Raw genomic sequence first — 14,289 nt, forward strand, 5'->3', positions numbered from 1 at the left:
GTCTGGCGGGGGAAGAATACTTCCTGATACTAACCCTAACAAAAATCATAAATAAACATTGTAAAAACAAAACATAGATTTGGTTGTTCTGTAAGACTGACTGAGTATGGGGAGTTGAAGATCTACTGTATTTTAGATTTTGATAGTTGTAGTCCTGTCCACTTTTTTTCGTTTTTGTTGACCAATTTTTTTACCTAAGGTGCGTGGTCTGACTATAGTTGTAGTACCGTCTGTTGATGTGAGTGTCATTTTGTCTGGTGGAATGTAAAGTCGGAATCTATTGTACAGCCTATCTCTTTCGTCAGTAAAGTCTGATTTAAAATTGCTAAATATTTGAAAAACTTGAACATTTTTAATTATTATTTTTTTCAAATCATTCCTCTGGTTTCAGTTAAAATTCAATCAATTTAATTTTTTTTTCTTATTATTTTTGTGTGTGTGTGTTCTAAATTAAAAAAAAAAAAATTATATAGAATGTTTCAAAATCTGAGTTAAAATTTCTCAATATCTGAAATTCTTGATAAATTTTTATTTAACTATTTCTTCCTCTGGTTTCAGTATTTTCAAATTCTAAAATTATTTTAATTTCTCATGTGTTTTGTTCTCTTTGTAATATATGTACAATTATTGTTAATTTATTTAGTTTTTATTTATTTTTAAATTTTATTCATATGTTTTGAACCTTTTGGCTTTCATATTTTTATATCTCTGAATTCTAAATTTCTTAAATTATGGCTCTACAAAAAAGGAGGCCTCCACATGGCTAGAGCTGGTAACATTGGGATAATATGAATAATTAATACACATATTCATATTTTTTTAATGGCTAACGTCTTTACAAATTTTTTTGGTTAAATACTTATCACATAAATAATTGACACATATCATTGTAGAAATATTGATAATATTCCGAAAATTTAAGTATACCGTTTTGTTTTGATCTATATAATGACGAACCGACAGAACTCGATCGCGATTTTAGATCGGGCGCGGTATACGGTATACCACGACAACTAGTAATGGCGTCCGATTTTTGTCGATTCTCAGGTAAAATTGGCTATAAAAATGTACGGATAGCAATATCATTCAGGTAATCACCACCTAAACCCTTTATGTATCCCAACTAATTCATTTTTAGGGGGATTCTACCTTTTTGTCGGGGATTCTTCTTCCTGTAGCGGGATTCTCCTGAAATCCCGGGATTCCTGATAGTCCTAGCACCCATCGGGGCCTCTTGTTTGTAACCTGGATGTAAACAATCACGAGCGGCATTGTGGGAAGAAGACACTAAAGACCCGATATACGAAAAACGTGATTTGATCTGATGCTTTGTTGGCAAATATTTAAAAAAAAGTGTAGTTTAGTATAGCATAATGCTTCATAATCAATAATTTTTAAAAATAAATCATGTATAACACTCAATCTGATTATTTTATTTTTTGAAAAATCATCAGGTCAAATATCAGGTCTTTAGTATATCAAGTCTTTAGTACGTCCCCGAAAGTAGCCATGCAAGTCGGAATTACAGACAGAAAATGAGAAGAAAAATAATATGTGAAGTTGACAGTTGTACATTTTCTTAACGTACTAGCCGTATGTAGACAAGCACGTTTAATCCACATCTACGAAGCAAATAAAATCCTTGGTTGCGTACAGGGAGCATTAGTTTTAAAGGGATATATATATTCTTGCGCAAATTGTTTACGAGGAAATTCTGACGATCACATTAACAGCGATGAACAGTCTTGTGTCGGAGTTTTCTGTGATAAATGTAGCGAGTGATGAAAGAGTTCACGGTGACATTTTAATATATGATTGGCGTGGACCATGGAAATGAAGGTTAGAATTTTTCTTATCTAAAATTTAACAGCTGCTTACAGCACTGATGTTTACATGTATATGCCAGCAAATGTATAAATGTACGCACAAACACTGATGTATGTTATCTATTTTATGGTTCAGTCTCTGTCTGTTAGCCCTGACATGACATTGTCAAATCCCCATTGCTTTACCTTATATTTAAATGCATGAGAGCATGTAATTTCACCAAGACTTATTTTTTTTATTGAAACAAAAAAATGCAAAAATTCAACAATACACTATCTAAAATACTACATGTATAAACATGATAATTATTGTTATATATTCTTCAACAAGTATGAATAGCTGTTATAACTAGGGCCATAATTAATATTATAATTTGTTATACCTTTAAAAATTTGTTCTTATATAAATCTATACCAGTGTACACTCAAAATGTCTAACATTTCCAAGGTTTTATGAGCTATCATAAAAAAATCTATGTTGAACCGCAAAGTGAGATATTGAACCTGTCGATGAGATCATTGGACTGCTTACATATTACAGTATGCGCGGGATTAGTTAAATCTCATTTGCATTCGTTGGTGTTCGAAAGTTACGGAATTGACAGAGTTTTACCTCAGTGCTGGTAAAGGAAATTTACATCACGGAAGCCACTACAAAATACATGTATGTCAAACAAAAAAAGAAATTAAAAGATATAACAATTTGAAACATTTATTGACCGTGTTCTCGGGGTAAAATGCAATTTGCTGACCCCTTGAACCAAACTGTTTCCCTTCGGCCTAATGGCCTCAGGCAAACATTGTGGTTCTTGGGTCCGACAAAACACATGTTGCCCTCGAACCCAGTTATTAAATGTGTATTATTATTGGAAAATCTCAAAAATGTCACTCAGTTAAATTGCGAAAGAAATTTGGAAATATATTTGTACATAAAAGTTCGAATTATTTCTGTGATAAGACTGCAGGATTGATTTGTGTTTTGTTTATTGCCCCTTCAATTTTTTTTTAGTCATATTATTATGCCACCACTTGCTGGTGGAGGCCTGCAAATATAGACCTGTACTTGACACTTATGGCCTTTGGGAAGTGAGGGATCTTTTTCGTGCCAGCACCTTCTGTGACACAGAACCTCGGTTCATACGGTTTCATCCGAGGAACCTATCTCCACATCCAGCTGTGGGATTCGAACCTGCGACGTAAGGATCAGCTTCTTACTGACACTTTGATTGATTGTATGTTGTTTTACATCTTACTTGAGAATTTTTCTCTCGTATAGAGACATTACCACATACTGGTGAAGGGCTTCAAACATAGACCTTAATACTTGGCACTAAGGTCCATTGAGCAGTGAGGGTTCTTTATTGTCCCAACATCTACTGTGAGGTTTTTAAGGTCTCATCTGAAAAACCTTTGACTTTCATTCTAATGCTTGGCACTTGGTGAAGGAACCTTCATTACCTGTATGTTTATGTCTTAGGTTAATGACACAGCAAATGAGAATCAAGCCCAGGCCTGATTACAAAATGAGTGCCCTACAACTAGGCTACCATTACAGATAATGAACTAGATTAATTACCATGTAAAACATTGTTTAGTAAAAAATTAGTTCTTGAAATTAGAAAATAGAATTTTTTATGATTGGGGTATGTAAACTTAGAGTGGTATTTGGGTTATACAGTAAAACACGCTTACTGCGAACAGACTTAAAAAAGGAATTGAAGCATATAGTGAAGTGATTTTCATTCCCTGTGGTTTTTAAACATACTGAAAACTAAACTGAAAAATGAATACATTTATAATGAATCAAAATTATTTGTCCCTGGCACTTATAAGCATGTTTTACTGTAATGACAAAATAATGGGGATTTGTTTTCACAGTGGCTGTATATTGTGAATAATTTAATAAGTCGATAGCAACTTTTCAGTTTTAAACTAATCTCGTTCAAGCAGATGCTTGTCTGTCTCCGTAAACTCCAACGAGCAGGAGTTTATGGAGACAGTCGAGCATCTGCTTGAATGAGACTAGTTTTACACATGCTATCTACATGATCTAAGTGGTAATTTTTTAAAAAAAAATATGTATACTGGTATATTATTTAAAAAGTACATATTATACAAAAAATACCGACTAACCAGTTATGAAAATCATAACCCGTCATCCCATACTAAACCGGTTACTATATTTCTGACTGATTAGATGGTTACCCAGTTGACCATTGCCATCCCTAATAAATTTTTTACATGTATAAGTTATGTGCATTTCCTTTGTGAAATCATGAAAAAAAAACCTCCTAATTAATCCCTATTTATATTATATTTTGTAATTGACTGCATGTAAACATCTATTTAATAGAGTACTTTTTACAAATAATACACGGAAAATGTGACAGTATCTTTGAACTCTGTTTGATGGTTTCATTAGGGGTGTCAATGAATATTCGAGTACTCGACTATCATTCAATCATTCTGACTATCGACTAAAATTTGTTAAGTTGGTTGTTCGTTTAAAATTTGCTACTCTTAAATTCAATGTAAAAAAAATTGGATCTGCTCAGTTCATTTATTAATGTATCAGTGTTCAAACTCAGGGAAAGGCTTAACCAGTCTTTGTTAATTGTTCAAAGGAATTTTGTTGTTCGACAAACATGCATTGGCATACTTTAAAAGATGCAAAAAATCTCATAATTAAAATTTTGTTTTTATAAGAGTTACACTTTAATTGTTTAACAATCACGGGTCACTGACAAGACACATTCAAATGGCTTCAGGTAAGAAATCAATAACAGGTAAGAAATCAATAACAGGTACATGTACTAGCAGCAGGAAAAGAAAGGATAAATACGAGCATTTGATGTACTGTATATAGATAAAATGTGCAGTCAGTGATTTTTTTAGAGCTGACTTGGGGCCGAAATTCGGCCCCAGTCCCAATTGAAAATATGCCTGTATTTTCCCAAAATGTAATGGAAGTTTTCCCAAAGAAAAACTTACAAAATATGTGATCAAATTTAGTTTGTTTATTGCATGTTTTTCAAGCAGGTTTTGTTGTTCAGGTGGCAGGGGATAGTTTCATACTAAAGACCCGGTCAAATTTCTTAAAGAATTGAGATATCCCCTGTTTGATGTGATATTTTATGTAGAAAAATGATTAGAATAATTATGGGACACATTTGCAGTGTAGCAGAGTGCTTGATGAAAAAAATGATGTGCAACATGTAGGTGTCACTATGACGCTTATCATATACAGAGTTGTAAATGCGAAACTAAGACATGTGGTCAGTTGCAGAGGAAATTCAGCTGAAAAGCAGTAGGCCTTAGAAGAAGGTGTGTATCTCAGAGGAAAGGTGAATGGCCCCATATCAATTGGTGAATTTTCATTAGGGCATGCATTGATTTACAGACTACTGGGTGTTTTATCCTGCTCGCTCGGGCCTGGGGGTGGGTTGTATGGGTATGACTGAGGCCCAAATCTTGGAAAAACAAGCCAAAATTTGGTGTATTTTTGGTACATGTGCACTCTACTAGGCAATTTACATGTAATTTGTTGACATAATTTGTGAGCCATGGGCATATGAAGTGTAATTAATTAGCCCCTGGAAAATTGTCCCCATGTACATGTTTTTATGGATCGCATGTATATGTGTACCCCCTCGTCACATGTTTGGCATTTTAAAAAACTATCCTCTGCCACCTTCAAGAAAACACCAATTTTCAAAAATATGTAATTTAGTCTAATTCTTCTCTAAATAAGTTTATTGATGTATGCCATTTTCAAAACTCACCATATTTCTTTTATTTGACTCTTATTCATTTAGGTAGAGAGACCTAAACACAAGGGGGGTAAACCTTTCCCAGTACACATTTTCAAAGAGTTTGAAGCATCAGCTTAACAAATTTTAACAGAGTAAGGCAATTTTTGTCTGAGAAAAATATATTTGTTTGAAAATAATAGTTTGGGCACTGTCACATATATTTTATCAAATTTTGATGCAATATCACTTAGTATTAATTAAAATTAAAGGGGCTCAGTTATTGCGATATCACTCAAATTATAAACTTACTCTTTTTTATATGTATTTTCACTAAATATCATTATTTTGAGAAAAGAATGAGTCAGTATGCAAAAATATCAGTTCACAGAACCACATTTATTCAAACAATTGCTGTGCTTTAATTTTTTTTCAAATTAGACCCATCTTACTTTTGATAATTACATAAAAAAAATACCCCCCTCCCCTTCATTTTCCCCCTCATTTGTCTTCTATAATGTGATAGAACTTAAACTTTTCATTATTTTCATATAGATTATATATTTTTCTTTAAATTATAACAAAACAGATGGTCTTTTTGCATATTTAATGAACAAAATATCAGAAATATGTACATTTTCATGTAATTATTGGATTCTACTAAACACCTGAAATTTACTCACAAATGCCAAGTAAGGACAGGATGATCACTTTAATTATTCAGGGGAATCAAATGCATGTATTTGATAACTCAGATACATTGAAATTGAATGGAAATATACTCAGAAAAAGGACAGTCAGTAAATCAGATTTCCACAGTATATTTTCTATAGAATCAGGTAATGGTTGGAGGGGTAGGGTAGATAACTGCAATTTTCAGGACACTTCTTCTTGAACCTTTAATGCAAGAGGGGTTTTTGTATATTACAATAAATATCCTGAAAAATAGATTAGATTTTCTTTTTGCAAATAAGCTATAGATGTATAAATTCAAGCAATTAAGAGGTAAAATGGGATTTCTCAAAACATCAAAAATAGGAGAGTATGTGTTTCATGTGAGTACATTTCATGAAGGCATGCAATTCTTATTGAATTTTTTATATGTAGCTGCATTTGAAATTGATCAAAGTTATCATTAAACACTGTTTTGATAAGAAATAGATTCTTTTGGATTGTAGGAGTTGGTCATTTTTGAAGTAACACAAAGAATATGGGGTTAAGGTGAAATAAGACATATTAAGTATATTTTTACTCAGAATTGATTGCACTTTCTAAATATGGAAAGTTATTTTAATTAAAAAGCAAACTTTGAAAGTTAAAGGTGGCAGGGAATAGTTTCGTACTAAAGACCCAGTCAAATTTCTTAAAAAATTGAGATATCCCCTGTTTGATGTGATATTTTATGTAGAAAAATGATTAGAATAATTATGGGACACATTTGCAGTGTAGCAAAGTGCTTGCTGGAAAAAATGATATGCAACTTGTAGGTGTCACTATGATGCTTATCATATACAGAGTTGTAAATGCGAACCTAAGACACGTGGTCAGTTGCAGAGGAAATTCAGCTGAAAAGCAGTTGGCCTTAGAAGAAGGTGTGTATCTCAGAGGGAAGATGAATGGCCCCATATCAATTGGTGAATTTTCATTAGGGCATGCATTGATTTACAGACTACTGGGTGTTTTATCCTGCTTGCTCGGGCTTGGGGATGGGTTGTATGGGTGCGACTGAGGCCCAAATCTTGGAAAAACAAGCCAAAATTTGGGGAGACCCCAGGTGCATTTTTGGTACATGTGCACTCTACTAGGCAGATAGGCAGATTACATGTAATTTGTTGACATAATTTGTGAGCCATGGGCATATGAAGTGTAATTAATTAGCCCCTGGAAAACTGTCCCCATGTACACGTTTTTATGGATCGCATGTATATGTGTACCCCCTCGGCACATGTTTGGCATTAAAAAAACTATCCTCTGCCACCTCAGCCAAGTTGGATTTCTTCATAATTAGATAATTCATACCACTATTGTTCTTGATGCAAGTAATTAGATAATCCATACCAAGAATAGTCTTGATTAGTTATAACAATTGTTTGTTAAAGTAATACAAAGACAAAAACAAAGCTTTTTGACAATGCTTTTTAAGTGATTGGGCTTTCTGGGAGATTCCCAATTTAGCCTAATTGATGCTGAAATTCCCAATTCTGAGGGCCCCAGCCCCCAGTCCCAAAGTACTGAAAAAAAAGGCAGTAAATATTATATTTGAAATGAAATACATTTGATACATATATTTATTACTACAAAAATGTTAATGATTCAATAATTTGTTGTATAATGGTTATAACTTAGTTTAAATATTGTACAGGCTAGCAGTCTCTTAAAGACAAAAAGGAAAATGACATGAAAAATTAATTTAAATTTCAACGAGTACTCGACTTTCATTTGACTAAAGCCTCTGACTGTGTGACTTAGCTGTCCGAGTAAAATTAACATCGCTATTTATCATTTATAAGTTGTACAGTTTTTTTTTTATTTTAAATGAGAAATTTCAATTTCTTTTGGATAGGTGTGACTGCCATCTGATAACTGAAATTTGATACCAAGCATGACCATATTTGCCAGAAGAGCATCTGTTTGGAGATGACAAAGAATAAGCAGCATAGTGAAATTTAAACAGTCACACAAGGATAAAAGTCCTTCCATCTAGGATTATGGACACATCAGGCCTTAATACATTAAGAACTTGTAATATATGTATTTTTACAAAAAAATTTAGAGAGAACTGCTATTTTGGCATATACAACAACAAATGTTAACATATGTGCATATTTCAAATGACTTCAGTGCTAAGGGCATGTACATGAACGAGGATTGTTAGAAAAGTTTGCGGACACATTGATTTAAGGAAAATTTACTGTGCACTTTGAAAAATGACCTGTCTGAAGAAATACTTTTTTAATAGCTCGGTGCTCTCCAAGACTTTCAATGACATTGCAATTCTCAACTTTGTGTTTTCACATTGATCATCTATAATTAGCGTGAAACAGTCATAACCCCTCTAATTTAATTCAAAATTTTGCAACATGCCCTCTTTGAATATTGTAGCGACATGTAAAATATCATTAATTTTTTTGCAATACAACAGTGCAATTTTTTATTTCAAGAAATTGGTCTGATTTCAAAATAGCTTTGATTACAAATAGACAACTCTAAGATTCTTTTTATCTTTTTAGCTCTTGTAAGCCAAAGGCTCAAAGAGCTAATGCTATGGCCATTTGTGCGGTGTATGTAAACTTTTTAGCTCACCTGAGCTGAAAGCTTAAGTGAGCTTTTCTGATCACCAGTTGTCCGTCGTCTGTCCGTCTGTCTGTCTGTCTGTACGTCTGTCCGTCCGTCTGTAAACTTTTCATATTTTCATCTTCTTCTCAAGAACCACTGAGCCAAATTTAACCAAAGTTGGTACACAGCATCCTTGGGTGAAGGGGAGTTTGTTAAAATGAAGGACCAACCCCCTTTACAAGGGGAGATAATCAAGAGAAGACAAAAATAGGGTGGGGTCATTAAAAAATCTTCTCAAGAACCACAGGGCCAGAAAAGCTGAAAGTTATGTGGAAGCATCCTGGGGTAGTGTAGATTCTAAATTCTTCAAATCATGGCCCCCAGGGGTAGGGCGGATCACAATAGGGAATCAAAGTTTTACATTGAAATATATAGGCAAAATCTTTAAAAATCTTCTTCTCAAGAACCACTGGGCCAGAAAAGCTGAAACTTATGTGGAAGCATCCTGGGGTAGTGTAGATTCTAAATTCTTCAAATCATGGCCCCCGGGGGTAGGGCGGGGCAACAACAGGGAATCAAAGTTTAAAATATATAGGCAAAATCTTCAAAAATCTTCTTCTCAAGAACCACTGGGCAAGAAAAACTGAAACATATGTGGAATCATCCTGGGGTAGTGTAGATTCTAATTTTTCAAATCATGGCCCCCGGGGGTAGGGTGGGGCCGCAATAAGTATTACAAGGGAGGGAGGGTCTGGTGAAGAACAGCAAGGCCAAAGTAACTCAGGTGAGCGTTGTGGCCCATGGGCCTATTGTTAGGATATGGGCCATAACTCAAGAACCCCTTGGCCAATTATTGTCAAATTTGTCACAGTGTATCCATGGCCCAAGGGCTCCCGTTAATAGTAAACTTAGGGTTGTGACCCTTAAACAAGGGGAGATAATTAGGTGAATAAAACCAAAAGTACTGGTTGCTAAAAAATTGTCTTCTCAAGAACCACTGGGCAGATTATCACCACACTTTCACAAAAGGATGAGGATATATTGTAGATTAAAATTTGCACAGGGAATCGCTCTGGGACAAAGGGCTTGGTCTCAAGGTCACTTCAAAGTTGACCAAAAATTACATTTATTAAAATGTTGATATTTTGCTTACTATAAGGACTAGGATCATCAAATCTTGTCAGTTGATGCATCTAAGGACCTCGTATCATGTTGACTCAAAAGTAGGTCATGGTTACGTACTTTTTAAATTTTGCAGCCATTCTTTTTCAAAATGATTTAGAGGCATATTTTGAACAGTTTCAGGCCTATTATCATCAAACTTTTTCAGTTGACAAATGACAGAATGAGACCACTATTCTTTAAATTTGCTTATTATGTCTTAGGCTCATAATTTACATTATATCTACTGCAATCAACTTCAATGGATTCAAATATTTTTAATGAATTCTTATTAAAAAAATTTACTTGAATATATGTGTAATATACATGTACATGTAAAAGATTATTTTAACATGTTACAAAAATTTAAATATATGTGTCTTTTCCCCCCTTGTAAAACATTTGAATAAATGAACCCAAGAAGTACAGTAAAACCATTTTTTCTCAATTTCAACTGGACCAAGATTAAACATCAAGATATCCAATGACTCCAGATAACCATGCAGGGTAAAAAACTTAAAGAATAAGGGGTTGGGAGTACCAACTCACTTCACCATATAAATGGTACATGTATTTAGATATCAGTTTTTTTGAGATAATGAAGTTTAACTTTTAAGTTAAAGGCTAAAAAAGATGTTATGTTAAAATTTTCCACAAGTGACACCGTGTCTTACTGAAATCATCCCTGTGCATTTCTTGTAAGAGTATTTTTCTACTTACTGATTGTCAAACAATGGATATCCTCAATCAGTAACACATTTGGATTACTTACTATGTAGTTATGCTGTGTAAATGTTTTGTCAAGCAATTATTATGACAGTGATGTAGCAAAACACTGATGATTCTGTAGTATGACACGTGTTACTAACATGATTGCATCAAAGATGTTAGATGAACAGAAAAGTCGAGAAATTAAAAATCAAAAGTCAAAGTTCAAGAAATGAGGGTCTGGGAGTATTAGTGTTTTGGATACAATTTCAGGAGTACTGTTGGAGAGAGTACAGTTGAATTATATATCCTCATGCTCACTCCAGATTCAGAGTTCCGGAGATGAGGTCTCTTGATATTTGGGTCAAAGAAGAAAGAGAATGTTAGCAAAGTTGACAATCTAAACAGAAACATGTAACCTTAAGGTGGAAATTAAACAAATATTTATCCTTTTATTTCGACGTCAACTTACAAGCTAAGAAGGAAGACCCACTCGTTGCTTTGCAACGAGCTTTGCTCTAGTTATTATTATTTTTTTTCCCCCGTTTTTTGTCCAAGCGATTTCTCAGAGATGGCTCAATGGATTTTCTTGAAACTTTCAGGGATTATGAAAAATATAATAAACTAAAAACTTTTTTAAGGATTTTGCAAAATTCACTTCCGGTCGTCAGATATGTCCAATTTCCGTTTTTTCAAAAGAGATCATGTCCGGACGATATCTCAGAAACGGTAAAAGATTAAGACCTCAAACTTTCAGGGATTATATATCATGACAAGTACGTTTGCAGAATATGTTTAAATTTGTCAGCCGTCACTTCCGGTCGTCACAGGAAGTGATCAAAGAAAACAAAAATTTAACTTTTCTTTTTTGGATTTAATCTTGCATGGCATTATTATATCTGTTTCGCAGTTTTGAAATATGTTGGTCCCACCGGAAACAAAAACGTCAACTTCCGGTTATAAGCGAAAAACTACATAATTTGAGCATTTTACTTTCCCATAAATATCGCTTATAGATTAAGTGTTTGATATGGTTTTTTAATATGTTATTTAGACTGCAAATGTCTAAAGTAACGTCAAATATCTTGATAAAATTCACTTCCAGTCGCGTGTTTTACTGTCCGCAAAATAAGATTTTGTGCAAGTGAGATCTCAAAAACAGTAAGAGATTAAGACACCAAACTTATAGGAGTAATAAAACTTAAGGAGTAGGCAAAACCATTTGGGTTAATAGCGTCAGCCGTCACTTCCGGTCGTCACAGGAAGTGATCAAAGAAATAAAAAATTTCAACTTTTCTCTTTTGAAATAAAACTTGCATCATATAATTGAATCTCTTTCACAGTTTCTATATGTGTTGGTCTCACTGGAAACAAAAAACGACAACTTCCGGTTATAAGATAAAACTATGTAATTGGGATTTTTATCTTTCCCAAAAGAATCGCTTATAGATAAAGTTTTTTTTGAAATGATTTTTATATATGTTATTGAGATTGCAATTGTCTAGTGTGACGTTAATCATCTTCGGAAAATGCACTTCCGGTCGCGTGTTTTTCTGTCCTCAAATTGAGATTTTGTTTACCAAATTGCTCAGAAACAGTACATTGCTGAAGTCTAAAACTTTCAGAACTGATAGTCAGTCCTCAGTTTATCTATATCATGTAAAAATTGTACGTTGCCGTCACTGCCGGTCGTGACAAGAAGCGATGCAGAAAAGTGAATTGTTACAGTTTTTTTCTTTTTATAGAAATGTTTGGCTAATGCACATGTTAGATAAACCATAACCATGCAATTTATTATCACCGGAAGTGCCAACCGAAAAACCGGAAGTTGTCTCAAACATGAGTAGTTTTTCATGGAAACTTTTAGGGAGGATCAGTTGTGAATAATTAAGGTGTAGAATGAACATTTTATTCGTTTGGAGCACTTTTGTTCATGATGAAGTGCATACAGAAAACAGGAAAGTAATTCCGTTTGTTTTTATTTGTATTTACATATCTTTGGAAGCCTTGAGATGACTTTTGTTAATTATTTAGAGTAATCTTATTGGCAAGATTGTGTTGTTTTTTTTCCGAAGAAGTCAAGAAAACGGAAGACCTGTTATTGCCTAGGCAATAAGTATCTAGTTATTATTATTTTTCTTCCTGGGTACTTTTTTGTCCGTGAGTGATCTCCGAAACTACACATCCGATTGAGGTGAAACCTTTTTAGGGTTACTAGGCATGTTATGTAGATTTGCGGAACGAAGGTCATTTTGCGCGCACGCACATGCACGTGCGTGCGCGTGCAATGAGTAAAATGACCAATATACTTGATATAGCTGTAACTTTTATATTTTTTGATAAAATGCTTTGATACTCAGAATATAAGGATATATTAAAAGTATGAGCAAGATGACATGGTCAACATGCACATGCATGCACGTGCGCGCACGCGCAAAGCGTAAAATGACCAATTTACTTGATATAGTTGTAACTTTGAAACTTTTTGATGAAATTCTTTGATACTCAAAATATTTATATGTATTTAAAGTGTAGACAAGACGACATGATCATCATGCACATGCATGCATATGCATGCACGTGCGCGCGCGTGCAATGTGTTAAATGACCAATTTACTTAATATAGCCGTACTTTTTATATTTTTTGATGAAAAGCTTTGATATTAAGAATATACAGATATATTAAAAGTGTAGACAAGTTGATGTGGCCATCATGCAATGCATGCACATGCGCGCGCGTGCAATGTGTTTAATGACCAATATACTTAATATAGCCGTAACTTTTATATTTTTTGATGAAAAGCTTTGATACTAAGAATAAACAGACATATTATAAGTGTAGACAAAATGGCATGGTCATTATGAACATGCATACAGGTGCGCGTGCGCGCAATGCTAAGATGACCAATATACTTGATATAGCCGGAACTTATATATTTTTTGATGAAATGTTTTGATACTGAGAATATAAAGATGCATTTATAGTATAGACGGAATGACATGGTCAACCTGCACATGCATGCACGCGCGCGCGCGTGAAATGCGTTAAATGACCAATATACTTAATTGCCTTATTTAATGAAGCTTACAGGAAATAAGACACCAAAAGGGAGTTGGGGAGCGTTTGGGGAACATCTGTAACGGTCCCCGTTACAATTAATACTAGTTATTATTATTTTTCTTCATCGGTACTTTTTTGTCCGTGAGTGATCTCCGAAACTACACATCCGATTGAGGTGAAACCTTTTTAGGGTTAATAGGAATGTTATGTAGATTTGCGGAACGAAGGTCATTTTGCGCGCACGTGCATGCACGTGCATGGGCGTGCAATACGTTAAATGACCAATTTAATTGATATAGCTGTAACTTTTATATTTTCTGATGAAATGCTTTGATACTCAGGATATAAGGATATATTAATAGTGTAGACAAGATGACATGGTCAGAATGTGCATGCATGCACGTGCGCGCATGCGCATTGATTGAAATAACCAATACAATTGATATAGACTTAACTTGTACATTTTTTGATGAATTGCTTTGAAACTCAGAATATTAATATATATTAG

The sequence above is a fragment of the Saccostrea echinata genome, unplaced genomic scaffold, assembly GCF_033153115.1.
Source record: "Saccostrea echinata isolate AGI-Se365-2 ecotype Australia unplaced genomic scaffold, CSIRO_AGI_Sech_v1 ptg000009l, whole genome shotgun sequence".
NCBI classification, from domain to species: Eukaryota; Metazoa; Mollusca; class Bivalvia; order Ostreida; family Ostreidae; genus Saccostrea; species Saccostrea echinata.